This window comes from Hippopotamus amphibius, chromosome 2 (assembly GCF_030028045.1).
Source record: "Hippopotamus amphibius kiboko isolate mHipAmp2 chromosome 2, mHipAmp2.hap2, whole genome shotgun sequence".
Classification (NCBI taxonomy): Eukaryota; Metazoa; Chordata; class Mammalia; order Artiodactyla; family Hippopotamidae; genus Hippopotamus; species Hippopotamus amphibius.
In genome coordinates this window covers 157,130,937-157,137,681 of record NC_080187.1, presented here as the reverse complement: position 1 = coordinate 157,137,681, position 6,745 = coordinate 157,130,937, and the positions used below count along the sequence as shown (strand labels likewise).

At 36.9% G+C, this 6,745-nt stretch overlaps 1 pseudogene; it reads right to left on the bottom strand.

The window, feature by feature from the left end:
• Positions 1-1,158: 1,158 nt before the first annotated feature.
• LOC130845443 (hsc70-interacting protein-like) lies at positions 1,159-2,541 on the bottom strand (annotated as a pseudogene).
• Between the last annotated feature and the right edge of the window lie 4,204 nt (positions 2,542-6,745).

Below are 6,745 nucleotides of genomic sequence, written 5' to 3'. Positions count from 1 at the left end.
CATGATTCTAGGAGGAGGGTCAAAAAGGATCTTGCTTTGATGGATGTCATAGAGTGTTCTCCCTATGTTTTCCTCGAGGAGTTTGATAGTGTCTGGCCTTACATGTAGGTCTTTAATCCATTTGGAGTTTATTTTTGTGTATGGTGTTACGAAGTGTTCTAATTTCATTCTTTTTTTTACATGTTGCTGTCCAATTTTCCCAGCACCACTTATTGAAGAGGCTGTCTTTTTTCCATTGTATATTCTGGCCTCCTTTGTCAAGGATAAGGTGCCCATATGTGTTTGGGCTTACTTCTGAGTTCTCTATTCTATTCCATTGATCTTCCTTTCTATTTTTGTGCCAGTACCATACTGTCTTGATCACTATGGCCTTGTAGTATAGTTTGAAGTCAGGAAGCCTGATTCCACCAACTCCATTTTTCCTTCTCAAGATTGCTTTGGCTATTCGGGGTCTTCTGCGTTTCCATACAAATCGTAAGATTTCTTGCTCTAGTTCTGTGAAAAATGCCATTGGTAATTTGATCGGGATTGCATTGAATCTGTAAATTGCTTTGGGTAGTACAGTCATTTTCACGATGTTGATTCTTCCCATCCAGGAACATGGTATGTCCCTCCATCTGTTTGTGTCATCTTTGATTTCTTTCAGCAATGTCTTAAAGTTTTCTGCATACAGATTTTTTGCCTCCTTAGGCAGGTTTATTCCTAGGTATTTGATTCTTTTGGTTGCAATGGTGAATGGGAGAGTTTCCTTAATTTCTCTTTCTGCTCTTCCATTGTGAGTGTATAGGAATGCAAGAGATTTCTGTTCATTGATTTTGTATCCTGCTACTTTACTAATTTCATCAATGAGTGCTAGCAGTTTTCTGGTAGAGTCTTAGTCTTATAGAAGCAAATCATTAAAAATAATAAAGCAATTAAAAACACAAACCAAAATGCCTCAGTGACCATATATCCAACTCAAACTTTATCTATTTAAATGTTATATTTGCCTCCCACTAATAAATCTTTATTTCATTCAAACTTGAACAATAAATCTTCCATATTGAAGTATCTTCCTTGCCAAAATAATTCAAAGAAAAAAAACCAAAAGGATTAGAAAAGAAAAATGCAGCAATTAACACACCCTTTTAATTTGTTTTAAATATTTTTCAGGTTTAAAAATTGTTTAAAGTTTTTAATTTCTAGTAGGAAAACATTATCTGAATGAATACCCTAATGGCAAACCACTGTAAAATGTTTCAGCTGCATCTGGGGCAGAGGGGCAGGGATTATCTTCAAAGCACCCCAGCTTTCTTCATGAGAAGGTCAGAGGTACACTGGTTTGTATTATTGTGACATCCATTAGGTTATTTAAGCTGCTTTTCCTTCAGCAGGGGCTTTATTTGTCAGAAGGGCTTTATGCTTGACCTCCAAATTTGGCTGACAATTTAATGATGAGATTCATAACCTTTGGGTTGCTCTGATATTTTGACATATTTGCCGGGTTCTGGGCCACATCCTGGAAGGCCACCATAACTTCTGGATCCTGCATGGCTGCAAGAACCTCTGGATCACTAAGAATTTCATTGAGCCCAGGCATTCCTGCCATTCCAGGTATGCCCCCTCCCATTCCAGGCATTCCTCCAGGAAAATTACCAGGCATTCCCCCAGGAAAGCCACCTGGAAAAGAGCCATACTGAGCTCCTGATTGTGGACTGGCTTCTTCCCCCCCTCTGGGCTCTCTCATGTTTTTCCTGAGCCTTCTTAACCCTTTCTAGTCTTTCTCTGATCTCTCACTCTTCACGTTTTCACTCATACTTTCTCCAATGTTCAGCAATTTTCTGGGCCCTTGGCTGAACTTCTTTCAGCATTGCGCTAGCATCTTCATCATAATCCAGCTTACAGGCAAGCGCAAGATCATGGGCAGCTTCCTCCCAATGGCCCAGAAATCTGTGTGCTTTCCCTCGCCACTTGTATGGCTGAGCTGAATCAGGATTTATTTCAATAGCTCTGTCACAGTCTTGAATGGCGGCATTTGGCTTCTGTAATTTGATGAAGACACTGGCTCTCTTGGCATACAGAATGGCCAAACGAGGATTGAGCTTGATTGCATCTGTGAACAAGTCAATGGCTTTCTGTAGTTCACCATCATTCAGGGCATCAGTGGCAGCCATTTTTTAATCATTTGCCTGATCCATCATCTCCTCAGTTACCTCTACATTTTCCTCTCCCATTTCTTGAGGGGCATCAGTGTCTGGTTCAATCACACCTTCATTGTCAATTTCTAGATCACTTTCCTCACTTGATGGTTCGTCTGTCTTTATGTTTTCCTCCACCTTCTTACTATCTGTTTTTTCTTCCTTGGTATTTTCTTCCAATTTAGTTTTATGAGTAGCAGGTGGTATTTTACCCCCCATGCTCTCCACCCACTCCCTCAGGAAGCGCATTTCCTCGGTGTGCAGAACGCTCGGGTCCTGCTTGCACGTTTTCACGAAGGCTCGAAACTCGCTCACTTTGCGGGGGTCCATGGTTCGGAGGCGGCGGGCGGCGGCAGCGGGCGGCGGCAGGCGGCGGCGGGGGCTGCGGCCGGATTCCAGGCCTGGGCGCTAGCTCAGCGTGACCCTTTCATTCATATTTTAACATTTCTGAAAGCAGTTTGCCTCTCACAATCAGTGGCATCTGACAATTATAACTGACAACATTTTTTTCTCTCTTTGAAGATGTAAGATACTGGTGCATCTTATAATTGTTAGTTGTCTTAATTGTGAAGGAATATGTAGTGATATTTATTAATTTATGCACAAAAACGTAGACATACAAATATACACAGAAAGTCTCTATCATTTCAATTGCCTAGGAAGGTGTTTGCTGTTACGATCTTAAATTGGGCTTTGTAACTGAATAAACAACCAAGTTCTCAGCCTGAATAAATACTGTGGAATTGTCTTGACAGAGAAAAAAATAGAAGGATGTATTATTCACTGAGATATTCGGATAATACTTTGATCATTACTTATAAAGTCAGATGTCACAAGAACTATTGAGCAAATGTCTTTTCATAATTGAGGCTTGATTACTTGTTTGATATTGGCATCTGATATTAGCATCATCCCAGAGGTGAGATGAACCTAGCTTTGGATGACTATGATGAAATAATAGGAAGAGGGAAACATCAGCTAGACTCCAAACAGTTTGACAATCTAATAGTTAACTGTTATTACACCTACCATTGTTTTATAATCTGTATCATTTAATATATTAGTCAATCTCTCGATTAAATGGAAGGAAGTTGAAATTGCTGTCATTGTTTCCTATAAACCCCATAAATGATGAATAATTTAATATGACCTAAAGAAGATGGAGTGGTCCAAACAAAATTTTGTATCAGATCATTTGGCAGCATAAAAAAATACAAGTAAATAAAAATAGAATCTGTTCCTATATGTTACGTACCCATACATATTTATAGATCCACAACTATAAAGGCCATCCAAAGAGAAAGAATTTCCCAATGATTCAACTCTCTGCAAGAATGTTTATACAAATATTCAGCTTTAAAAGACCACTGGGGATTTATGAAATCTTGGATTATTAAAGGGAATAAAGGAAGGACAAAAACTACAGTTGCAATGCAAAACTTAATTGGTATAATAGAAAGTTGATAAAAGGAAATGCATTAAATACACACTATTTTAAAGAAGATCTATATTATCTGTATAGTGTACCTGAAAGGATTATAAGCAATGAGAGGTTACAAATATTGTCTGGTGATGCTTTAAAGGATATGAAGATTTGAATTTCTATAAAGCAGCTCTTTTATTGCCCCAAGGACTTTATCCAAATGGAAGTAAGTATGCCTTCGAGAGACTAATCTTAGAACTGTAAATAGGTAAACCCCAAGAAGACTACACCTATAGCTTGTGTCATAGGGGGTAGAAGAATTTAAGAAGAGAAAGGGTAGGTGTAGAAAAGAGGATTGTATTGCAAGTGCCGAGTGTAGAAGAACAAAATCAGGATGGAAGAAAAAATAGAAAGGAAAAAACCCAGCAAGAAAAACAAGATATTATTAAATATCTTAAATTAAATATCTTAAATATCTTATAAATTGCTTAAATAATAATATTATTTAAGAAAGAGTGTATAAATACCTTGAAAGCACACAGTCTTCTGGATTCATATGGTAAATCTTATTAGATCTGCTTCACACTGGGAAAAAAGTACTAATTCTTCATCTCATCAAACCAACTCTCTAATAAGAGGAAACTCATGGATAAAAATCACTTTAAACATTGACATATATACACTACTATATATCAAATAGATAACTAATAAGGACCTATATGGGAAAAGAATCTAAAAAAGAGTGGATATTTGTATATTATAACAGCAGAAACTAACAGCACGTGGTAAACCAACTACACGCCAATAAAAATTTAAAAAAAGAATGAAGTATATAATGTAGTATAGTATGTTTCATTTTATATATTTTATTTTATTTGTTTAATTAATATGGTTTAGAATTTCATGCAACAGTGATTATCGGGCCCTTTTTGAAAAGTGAGATCTCTAATTCTTTATTGTGTTTATTATCTGTAAATGGAGGGAGCCCATTTTTTGTAAACTGATAGGGCATTCACTTGCTGGGCAAAGAAGCGAAGGGAGAGTTATGAGTTGTTGCTAAGTAGGGATTCTTGCACAAACAGCATTATCAAGCCTTACTATCACTGAGTTAATACGTTTACAGAGCATTCCTTCATATTACATTCCTCAAATACTAAAAAGACTTCTGCCCTTGTGGAGCTTACCTTCCAGCAGGGAAGACAGAAGTGGAGGAAGTCCTGTGGAAACATAAACACACATGAGGGCAGAGTGAGGGAACAGTGAGTGTAGGGGCTAGAAGGCAGCAGGCAGTGGGAGTATAAGAAACGAGTGAGTGCTAACGTGGAGACTGGAGTAAAGTTTTGAAGTATGTGAGGGAATTCATCACATGGATTTCTGAGGAAAACTGTGTTCCAGTTTGAGAAACTGCTAAAATCAAGGCCCTAATTATGTGGACAGCATACTGCACTATCCTAGGGGCCATTGTGTCTGGAACAAGAGTGACAGAAGTTGAGATAGTAGAAGATGTGATCAGAAGTCCCTGTAAGGAAGGTTTCGTTTATTCTGATTGGAATGGTTCCCTATGGCAGGGTTTCATACAGAGGAGGAACATGATGTGACCTATTTTAGTACATCCTTCCGGATGCTGTGTTAAGATTGGTGGGAGGGGGCAAATGTAGGGGCATGTCGATCAGTGGAGGCTGTGAGAGATGAGGACGCTGAGGTCATGAAGGTTTCAGTGGCAGTGGCAAGAAATGAAAAGATTCTGGATATATTTTGAAGGTGGATCCAGGGGGATTTTTTTAATGGATTGGATGTAGGCTTGTGAGGGAAAGAGAGGTGTGAAAGATGTCTGGTTTTTTTGGCCTCAACAACTGGAAGGATAAAGTTGTTATTAAGGAGATATGGAAGGTTGTATATACAGCTGGCTTGGACCAGAAAATGAGCTGGAAGAAAATTGGAGTTCTCTGATTGTGCTCAAGCTTTATAAGGGTGAAAGCAAAATTACTCACATTTTAATTTAATATCAGATCTAGTATAGTTAAGAGGGTCATGTTTACTACATTATCTCATGTAACCATTTTCTGCCGTGATAAAAGTCTACCTCTTTTTCCTTGTTGTGAAGATACTCCTATGTTATCCTGCTTCTGTAAAATGCCATCTAATGTGCAAGTCATTTTCAGAGAACAGACCTGTAATTCTAGTGTTCCCCATCTTCAGATGCTGAAACAATCAAACATGACTTGCTTTTACATTGGCTCCTCCACTGTGGAACTGTTATTATCCACTTCTGCTGTCCTTGCAATATTCTTTGATTGATTTGCTAATAACTTAATTTCTCATTTTGTCATCTGCAGACATTTTATACTAATTGTATTTAATGGACTGTGAGCTACTGAAATATTTAGAGTTATTGCTAGTAAATGCAAACTATGCTTACTGATAGAATATAAAAATAAGCAATTGGTAAACCAATGAAGATGTGCATTATCTGGGATCATTGAGCTTATAAAAATTTAATGGAAGCTAGAAGGAGTATATCATTACCATTCTGAGGAACTAAAAAAAAAGTGGTAGGCAGATTGATGCAGCAAACTAATATTTAAATTGACTGAAAGTCATCTTGTTTTTCACTGATAACTTTTAAATTTATTATAGCAAAGATTAATATCTTCCCCTGGTTGGTGATTTTAGAACCAAAACTCATGATACTTGACCATATCGAGAGCTGTTTTTCTCCTCATTTTCTTTTTCTGTCATTTAATGCAATCATTTTGAGCATATTTGTTGTCATTAGTATGAATAACCTCTATCCAACATGAAACTTCTACGTTTACCTTTGTTGTTAGTGTATTTTAAATGTGTAAAAAGACACTTTTGGTTTCACTATTCATTTTGTTTATTTAATTATTATGATGAAAATTGCTAAATAATAAAATTCTCAAAGCTATTTCACCTGAGTTTTTTAAATTTTTAAAAATTTTGCACTTTTCTTTGCCTCCTCCTGTTCTGAGATTTTGATTGGGCATAACATAATCCAAGTAGGCAAATAAGGGTGATATATGTGGCAAGAAAAAATATTTCTATGTAATTCTTTGTTAATTAAGATGAAACAATTTGGTGTCAAGGAATAGTAGAAAATAAGCTTTGATAAATTATAATTAAA